Genomic DNA, 10,306 nt, shown 5'->3' with positions numbered 1-10,306 from the left:
ATGTTCCTCTCCCCATCTGCTTGTCTGCCTGTTTCAAGATGATACCTCATTGTCCTTTAATTTGAATTTACTTGATAATAATGAAGACATTTCACATATTTTATATATGTACTGGCATCAACTTATTATAATCATGATGCTTAGCCTGTCCCCTTTCAATGCCAGGGTAGTTTACAGCTTGCCCTGGGTCCATCCAGTTCCTTCATCAGGACCCTCCTTTAAAGCAACTGAGGCTTAAGTCAGGAGTCAATATTATTTTGGAATCAATTAACTGCCATGTTACAAGGCATAGCATGAACTGTCTTCCTTTGTCTATACAAAAGGACAGTTGTCTATACAAAATGACATTGCTAAATAAACCATGCAAATGACATAAAAGAAAGAGAAAAGCAATATAGGATTATTAGTACTTGATGGAATTGAGTATGCCTCAGGGGCACTTTTGTGGAAATAACTCAATAAACCTAAGCTCCTTATGGGAGGAGCAAGGACAACCCAATGTTATCCAACACTACCTTTTGATTACTATCCTTACCTTTTAAGTTCACGATTATGATCCTACCCCTCACCTCTCCACTGAAGACACTATGGAATAAATTTGATTCTTTGATCAATGCAACTCATGGTTTTCCTTGAATCCATATTTTCCTTGACTATAATAATAAAGGTTATCTCAGAAGTGACTTTTGATGTCTGTGAAGCATAAGCTTTCTAACCAACAAGGAACACTCCTTTGGTTATGGTTTACAACTGGTATCAGAATTATCTAGTGGATTTCTATAAAGTATGTTATTAAACTCTACCTGAGCATGGTCATGGAATAAACTCTTTCGTGACCCAGAAAGAAGTAACTGAATTAAGACCCTGTCGGGGATAGGAAAGACTAATCTAGCCTGAGGACTATGGTCTGGGATATATAGGGAAATGTCCTCAGGAAAAGCAAACAGTTAAGCTTAATATATCTCGTACTGTGTTCATACAAAATGACTAGAAATATAAGAAGTAAATTTACTATGATTATTTAAATGGATTACTAGCTGAGGAAAGGAGAAAGCAATACACGCTAGATGGAATCCAGCCCTTGAGTAGATCTCCTAGAAATCTATAGTGCTGAGCCCTCAGATAAGATTTTGTCCTGAGTTAATCTGGAACTTCACCTGAAAGAGTGACTTTACCTCTGTAGTTGTGACAATGTTTAACCCCACCTATGTGTACCCCCACCCTTCATGATTTCTATGTAACTATACTGTGTCTGAGAGTGAGGGCTATGATGAAGATAAGAAGTAGACAAGGACTAAGAAGATGAGAACTATGAGGACAAGGATGAGGAAACTGGTGACTGGGACTATGACCAAAACTACGACTACAATTGTGCTGTAAGGTGAGAGATAGGACTATGTTGGGGAGGTCACTGTCACCGTCACTGTCCTCCCGTTGTTCATCAATTTTCTTGAGCGGGCCCAGTAACGTCTCCACTAGAGACTTTGTTGTTACTGTGTTTGGCATATTGAATACGTCACGGGGAGCTTGCCAGGCTCTGCCATGTGGGCGAGATACTCTCAGTAACTTGCCTGGCTCTCTGAGAGGGGCGGAGGAATCGAACTCGGGTCGGCCATGTTGGCTGCTTGTAAGGCAAATGTCCTACCGCTGTGCTGGGAAGGAGAGAGAAATAAACTGACTATCAACAAGACTGGGATCCTGATTCTCCATTTCCTGGTCCTTTTGATGTCGGTGGGGATAGGCTTTGTTTCTGATACCAAACAGTTAATCATATGATCTTGCATCTTCCTGCCTCCTCTTCTTTGATAATCCTATTTCTTTTGTTACCTGCAAAGATCTGACTGCAAAATGATCTGGTAATGCAAACTGCCATTCACTGTATATCCTTCCCAATATTCTAACTTATACTCAGGCCACGTGGTGTTACAGAGGTCAACAAGATTCTTCTTATCTAGACGACCTACTTGGAAGCTCCTCCGGTGTTTTAACGAGCAACCCAAAGGAGAATATTTAGGTACTGATGTAGAATTCCCCATATTTCCTAATTGCAAGCAATAATCTATGAAAAAGATGGTTCCTTGACAAAACTTTTCTCCAGGTCTATCACTTTGGCCTCTCCCAAGGGGACTCTAACCCCTTTACTTTGGCCTCTCCCAAGGGGACTCTAACCCCTTTACTTTGGCCTCTCCCAAGGGGACTCTAACCCCTTTACTCTGGCCTCTCCCAAGGGGACTCTAAGGCCCCGTAAATTGGCCTCTACTCGCTGCTTGTCTACTCCTGAAATTCCTTTCTTTGAGGCGAGACAAGAACCCAGTAACCCCGGGTCCCGGGTGGCAGAGGCTGTTGGGAAGAAAGTGACCGTCTTTCTCCTCCCCGCTTCACATAAGTCACCCATGGGGCCTACCGACATCACTTTGTCGTTTGTTGCTGTGGGCAAGCCAGGGGAATGGCTCTCAGTGACCAAATGCTTGAGTCCCATGTGTATCCACGCTTTTCTTTTTGAAACTCACAGATAGGAATTAAGGAATGGCTTTGTTAGAGATTTGTGGCAATGAAAAGAGGCAAATCTGAATTTGTAGCTGGAAGAGATAAATTTGTGTATTTCGTATCAATTGACCAGAGAGCTTTTAAAAGGGGTTACACAGAACTCCATTTTACCTTAGTTCTATATTAAGACCCTCCCCCCTTGGGGAACTCCTATTCTTTCCTCTTCTACTTTCCAATAAACTTTCCTACTTTCCAAATCTGAGTCTGAGCACCTTTATTATTCATTATTATTTATTATTATATTATTATATTATTATAGCTCAGCGGTAGGGCATTTGTCTTGCATGTGGCCGACCCGCCCAGCCAGGTTCAATTCCTCCGCCCCTCTCTGAGAGCCTGGCAAGCTACTAAGAGTATCTCGCCCACAAGGCAAAGTCTGGCAAGCTCCCCGTGACGTATTCGATATGCCAAACACACTAACAAGTCTCACAATGGAGACGTTACAGTGGCCCCACTCGACCAAATCGATGGACAACGGGAGGACAGTGCTATTATAATTAATATTTTATCCTTGAAAATATTGAAAACCTGGGAACTGGAAGAGCACAGAGACCTGCCACCTCTGTTTCTGCATCTCCTGCATCAATAGAGGAGAGACAGAGTCAGAGACAGAGAAAGAGTGACCCAGAGACAGAGCAACAGACAGTCCTAAAACAGAGGAGAAAGATTTCCTTGGAGCCCCTGATATGGTAAATCTTTGTTCTTGCAGGTCCAACTGCACCAAAAGATCAGGCACACTCCACACCCCCTACACCCTTCCTTGACTCCTGCAAGGCCATTGGTCACATTACCAGCAGTTACACACACTTTATTAGCTGTTTTAAAATCATTTTATCTATTGACCCCTTTCCCCACTGCTCCCCCCCCCCATTTAATAACACATACATAAATCTCCAGAAAGGATGTTTGCAGCCTTCTGCCTTCTTGTCTATTCTCTCAGCACTCCCCCATTCCACTCATTTATTCATGAAGTTCACAGTCTGAGACCTTATGTTGGTGCTTGTTAATGTTTGGTTCCAGGACATTTCCTTTGTTCCCAGATTAACCTCCCAGCTACCTCTGTCAACACCCCCTGGGGCACACCTGGGGGTCCTATTTTTGGAACTCCTACTGTAAATCTCAACACAAGCTGCTTCCTGCTCTGGAAATCTCACAACAAAAGGTCTCCTTAATTAGCATAATTACTATAGCCCCTGCATGTGTAATTCCCTTTGCCAGTATTTGAATTCACAATTCAGGATCTGCAGGAGAAAAGATTCATGATTGTCTGTAATCAGGGGTAGAATTTCTTTACCAATGGCCTGTCCTGTTCTCTCCTTGTGTATCTCTGAGAAAATCCCAGGAGAGGGGTGAAAAGGTGCTGGAGGTTGAATGCAGGTTAAAAACACTTAGATCACTAATATCAACAGTTCAGACCAAGAAAGGATTATTAAAATAAAAGAAAACAAAACAAAACAAAAAAACAACCTGAATGCTAGCTTCTAATAAAAATCACTTGTATTTCACATTTTGCTTTCACACTCTGTTGTGTAAATCAAGCGTTGGTGTTTTGTGCAGCAATTCTGTGTAATTTTGAAATGAGTGTCCCTGTCACTGTCACTGTCACTGTCCTCCCGTTGTTCATTGATTTGCTCGAGCGGGCCCAGTAACATCTCCATTGGAGACTTTGTTGTTACTGTGTTTGGCATATCGAGTACGTCACGGGGAGCTTGCCAGGTGTTTATGTTCTCCTACTATTGCAGGGCATTTACCTTGGCAGACTTACTAGTGATATCTTCTAGTAAAGAGAGCGATACACAGAACAGTACAGATAAACCAATATCAGTGGAATAAAATCTTTGCCAAATAGAGAGAAGAAGGAATATCAAGAACAAGAGGGAAATGCCTTTGCCAGGAACATGTCTACTTTGTTGGATGGTACTTCTACAGCCTAACAAGAGAGAGGTATGTTCTCATTTTCAAACATTAAAGTGAGAGTAAAAAATTCTGACCTTTTACTGTATTTTGTAACTATGAAGAAATCATACTGCTTCACTTATCAAGGTTGTTATTGTCCTTCCCTAAATACAGAAAGGATTTGGAGGGGATATTTGGAGGGCAAATCCTGGGGTAATAGGAAATAAAATCTCACCAGATAATTGTACTTCCAGTTCTGATTGTTATTCATGATCTTTTGTTCTTTTTGAGCATGACCCTTTGGTTCTATGATATAAAGAAACCACCACTAAGTGTAAGCTTACTTACAGTTGAGTAGTTAGTTGAGTAGTAGTAGTTGAGTAGTTGAGTAGTAGTAGTTAGTTGCTTGCATTGATTATTAACACAAATGTATTATGGCATAAAGCTCCTAGGGCCCACAGCGGGTAAGGTGTTTGCTTTGCATGCAGCCAACCTGGTTTCGATTCCTCCAAGCCTCTCGGAGAGCCCCCCCCCCCCCCCCCCCCCCCCCCCCCCCCCGCAAGCTACTGAGAATATCCAGCCCACACAGCAGAGCCTGGTAAGCTCCCCGTGGAGTATTCAATATGCCAAAAACAGTAACAACAAATCTCACAATGGAGACATACTGGTGCCTGCTGGAGCAAATTGATGCACAATGGGAGGACAGTGCTACAGTGCTAAAGTTCCTAAAATTCTAATCAATTTGGGTTTTTTTTTGTTGTTGTTGTTGGACTGTGTTTTTCTCTTTTGATGCAAGAAATAGGAAGACTAAATTTGAGAGAGTTTGAAGGAAAAAGGAGGAGAGGGAAAAAGAGTTGTATGAAAGAGAGAGAGGCAGAGACAGAGAATTTATTGTCCTGACCTGTATTTTTTTGGTCCAAAGATGTCTCTGGTTTCTTGTTTAATTAGCTTCCTTGAATGGTTAGTTTATAAATGGTTTTAGCTTTGTGCTTGGTTATTTCATGTACAGAAAGTTTTGACTTGCTGCATGACTTCATCTCTATGCTCTAATGAAGAGATAGGGCTTAATTTTTTTTTCATGATTTTTTATTTTAGCTCAGTTGATTATTTTCTCTGAAACACTTATTTCTCCTACAGAGAGAAGAATGGCTATAGAAGTGCCAGCCTAACAAGGGAGGGATGTCCCTCTGCAAAAGCCAGTTTCCCTCTTGTTCTTGATATTCCTTCTTTCTATTTGGCAAAGGTTTTTTCCAACTGATTTTGGGCTATCTATCCTTTGTTGTTTATCTCTCTCTTTACTGGAAGATGTCACTCATATACAAACATTAAAAGCCAAGCTGCCGGAGTTTACAGAGTAAATTCTGATAATCATGACCATCCTGTTGTTTGTTGATTGCCTCGAGCAGGCCCCAGTAACGTCTCCTTCATCCTAGCCCTGAGATTTTTTAAAAAGTGCCATATTAAAGGCTCGTTCAGGGTTAGGAGAATGAGACCCATCATTGTTACTGGTATTTGGCATATTGGGTACGCCAGGGGGAGTTTGCCAGACTCTGCTGTGTGAGCAGGTTACATTCGGTAGCCTGCCAGTTTGTCCAAATTAAGAATGAGATAATAAGATGTCATGTGGCCACGAATGCTGGGTTTTATAGTCTCTGGGTCTTGGCCGTTGATGGGATTCTGATAATATATTCCAAATTTGAACTTCAAATCAACCACTGTGGAATATAGAAATTGAACATAGAAATTGGACAAACCAGGACTTCTCTATTGCCGTGAGACAGCCAGTTGCTAACTACTTACCAACACATTACTAATTAAAATTAACACTAGCATATCTCAGTAAAGAAAGAGAGAACATTTTTTCTTGGACAACATTTCTTCTTATTTTTGTGCAGTGGCTTTCAAGTAGTAGTGGAGGTTCTAGTGCATGTAGGACACTCCGAGTTAAACTGATAAAACCAGGCCAGCTGGTTTTAATGATTTGGCCCTACAGGGTGCTGGTTAAAGTCAGTGGTGCCAAGGGTCAGTAGAGCCACAACTGGTAGTGTTGGCAGTTATGAGGACCACACCCACTGATGACCAGAGGGTCATGTGATACTCAGGCATGAATGTGGTTCTAAAGTATGCAAGGTATGTACCCCTAATGGGGTATGTCTCCAGCCCTCTGTGTTTTCAAAAATAATTGTGTCTGCTCTCTCTTGCCACGTGCCTTTGGTGATCCTGAGCCAAATCCCCACCCCAGTCTGCCACCACCAGCCACCAACAGACGCATGAAGGAGGAAACAGGGTTGCCAAGCTGGTTGGTAATTAGTTGCCATTTATCCCAATCTTCATCTGCCATTTTATCCATTGTCCCTGCGCTCCTATTCCAGTCTCATACTGACCCTCATTCCCATCTCCTACTTTCCCCAAAGTTTCCCCGTGCCCAGTCTCGCAGCCTTTGTCAAGAGCCCACCTCCAATGTGGAGGGTACCAACTATACCTAGGTCAGATAGCATAATCAGCATATGTAAAGCCCTTCCTTCCTAGGAAGCTCTCTTCTAAGACAAACATCTCATCCTTCTAGGAGCTGCACTCAAGAGGGAAATTTCATCTAAGGGCTTGTTTCCCTTACTTGGTCCATATACATTCAAACGGTCATCTTAAATTCACTTCTTAATAAGAGTAGTCATTTTGTACGGACACAGTAAGAGATATAGTAAGCTTTAAAGGTGGCTCTCCTGGGACATCTTGCAAAGCCTGGCAAGCTATCCGTGACCTATTTGATATGCCAAACACAGTAACAACAAGTCTCACAGTGTTACTGGGTCTGCTCGAGCAAATGGATGAACAACGGGAGGACAGTGACAGTGACAGTGACTGTCTTTCTGTGTCTATCGGAAAAGGACATTGCTCTAAAGTGAACTATCCAAAGGACATAAGGGAGAGAGAAAAGCAATATTTCACTTACAAACACAAAATCCAGTGTCTCTAGAAGGATCTGATCTTACAAGTCACAGGGTCTGATTTGGGGACATAGGTGATTAACTGATAGGGGAAGCAGAGCATAGAGGAGAAGTTAAAGATAAACACAGAGGAATGAGAGTGCCTCAGGAGCACTGTAATGGGTGTAACTCAATAAACCTTGGGCATGAGAAAAAGAATGAACCAATGTTATTCTACAGCCCTCCAATTCCTTTTTATTACCCTTAGTCTTTGTAAGATTGTCTTATACATGCTATCTATATTCTTACTTTCCCACTCCTACTTCATTTATCCTTCAATGCTCCAAATTCTGTCTTCTTCCTGATCCAGTGAACACTTATTATCCCATTAGCTACCATATTTGTTCAGGGAATTTCATATAAAAGCAAAGTTCCTTCACTTTCCCTATTGTGAACGATATCCTTTACACTGTACCCTATGTTTATTCTCCTTTTTTTTACCAAAATTTGAAATGTTAGGTACTTGTCACTGTCACTGTCCTCCCGTTGTTCTTCAATTTGCTCGAGTGGGCCCAGTAACAACTCCTTTGGAGACTTTGTTGTTACTGTGTTTGGCATATCGAATACATCACAAGTAGCTTTCCAGGCTCTGCTGTGTGAGCGAGATACTCTTGGTAGCTTGCCGGGCTCTCCGAGAGGGGCAGAGGAATCGAACTCGGGTCGGCCATGTTGACTGCGTGCAAGGCAAATACCCTACCGCTGGGCTATCGCTCCAGCCCAGGGCGATCTGGCTGCGACATCTGTCACCCCCATTGATCACCAGTGGTTAGGTACTTGAGGTTTAGAAATAAACTTTCTTCTCTCCATGAACTTACTAGTAAGTAAGCATCTCAATTCCTCTGAAAAAAGTGCTGTTAAAAGGATCCCAAACTCCTGCCCTACCAAAGCCCTGGCAGCCGCACTCACAATAGCTGCCTCCATGCCTATGATCAAACTCCACCACCTCATGATTGAGCTCCTCAGAGATAACAAACTGCTGGGCATGCTGGTTTTTTGTTTGTTTGTTTGTTTTGTTTTTTCTGAAAACTCTGGGCCTTCTAAGAGCTCATTCTGGGTAACCTCCCCCACCTCCCTGTACTTCCAGAAGTCCGGGCAGCCAATCCATATTCCATCACCACCGACATGTAAGTTTACTGCTCAGTTAAATATTCTGGATTTTCTGGAGTGCACAGTTGCATTTATGGCTGTGTGACGTCTCCAAACTCTACAGCAGTAGCATACCAGATTGCATAGGAATGTAATGTACAACTGTCAAAATATTAACACAGAGTATTCTAGCAACAGTGGCTTAGTAAACCCTTAGACAAGGTCTAAATATTCCCATGCTGAGATAATACAATTTTCATTAACCGAAGAATTTTTGATAATTTCATTAGCTAATAAATTATTATGGTCTTGTTATAGGGGAAGGCTTAAAGGATGGTTGGGAAAATGGAGATAATGGTGCAGGGAAGGTGACAGTGGTGATAGGATTGGCATTGGAAATTGAATATCTATAACAAATCATTTCAAACAATTTTGTAAACTATGGTGTTTAAATAAAGTGGTGGAAATATTGTTAAAATACCATTTAAAGAACTACAAAAACTCCGTAGTAGTTGGGGCAGCTTAATGTGAAGGTTAAATGGATTGATCATATTACACTTCTACAAAGAAATCATGAGAATAGATAAATATCACAGGTATATGGGTTTCATGATGAGTGTCAAACCAAATATGAAAATTCTAATGCCTAATACCAAAGTTTTTGACATGCTCATGAGGTAGCTTAAATAGATGACCAGATTTTGTGTGTTCATTTTAGTTTATCTCCTAATATCAAAACACTGGATCAAATTTGAACAATTAAAAGGAATAGGAAATATCCCATAAAGGAGAACTTTGCATTCTGGTTTGGTCAGATCCGGAAGATGTGAATTCTTGGGACATCAGTCCCTGAAGAGCAGCTTGTCGATTTGGTGCAAAGGTCACAAATGAGTTTATTCATATCAACAACTTAAAAGTCACCCAACAGGTGCATAAAGGGTACAAATTCATATTTTATTAGAAGCTGGGAACAGTTTGTTCTGCTGCCAATTACTTCTATCATTGTAAAAATTCACTTCATCTTCAAAAATGTAAATCAAGAGAATAAAAATTATTTTGGGAAGTTCCAGATTCAGAATGTGTTGTTCCTCCCTGAACAACAATTGCTTGAGACTTTTGCCCAGCCCACTGACACATTTCTCTTGAACTCATGACAACTTTTTACACTCTATGGTACACTTTTTTCCAAGCATTTTGTTGCTGCAATACTGCTTCTTGCCTTTTTTGTTGAATTTAAAAGTGTTTAAACTTGATGTTTGTTATGATGCATATAGTAATGTTTTCCTATCAGTTTTCTTCATCATCCTCATCCCAAATGGAAGATGAAAACTAATTTGAAACTTGATAAATGTCTTAACATAATAATTATATGCAGGCATTAAGGCATTAATGACTGCATACAACTTTTGCTTGATTACTTATTTGGAGGGAAACAAAATGTATTTCCTTAATAAAACATTTATTGTTTAAAAATAATTTATTGCAAGTTACAAAATTATAAAATGATTCATGATTGAAATCCAGTTTACAATTTCTTTCACCTATGGCCCCAGTTTACATCCCTCTCCTGAGGCTGCCTCCCTGGCAGTTATCTTTTCCCTCCTTTTTCACCACTTAGGTTTTTTTTATTTTACAGTACTGTTACTGTCAGGGTACCATACACATCACTTATCCAGAGTGACTACTTCCCCCATCACTTTTGTAGTTGTCTCTTCCCTGATTTATCACTCCTCCAACTATAGTGGCAAACTAACAACCCATTCTCCTGCCATTTGTTTCTATTATCTTTGGCA

At 41.0% G+C, this 10,306-nt stretch overlaps 1 pseudogene; it reads left to right on the top strand.

Moving 5' to 3' along the window:
• Window positions 1-8,346: 8,346 nt before the first annotated feature.
• Window positions 8,347-9,624, top strand: LOC130027146 (serine/threonine-protein phosphatase 6 catalytic subunit-like; annotated as a pseudogene).
• The last annotated feature ends 682 nt before the right edge of the window (window positions 9,625-10,306 follow it).

The sequence above is a fragment of the Sorex fumeus genome, unplaced genomic scaffold (genome assembly GCF_029834395.1).
Source record: "Sorex fumeus unplaced genomic scaffold, SorFum_2.1 ptg000036l, whole genome shotgun sequence".
In the NCBI taxonomy this organism is placed as follows: domain Eukaryota; kingdom Metazoa; phylum Chordata; class Mammalia; order Eulipotyphla; family Soricidae; genus Sorex; species Sorex fumeus.
The sequence above is the reverse complement of the archived record's forward strand: the minus strand, read 5'-3'. Positions and strand labels throughout refer to the sequence as shown.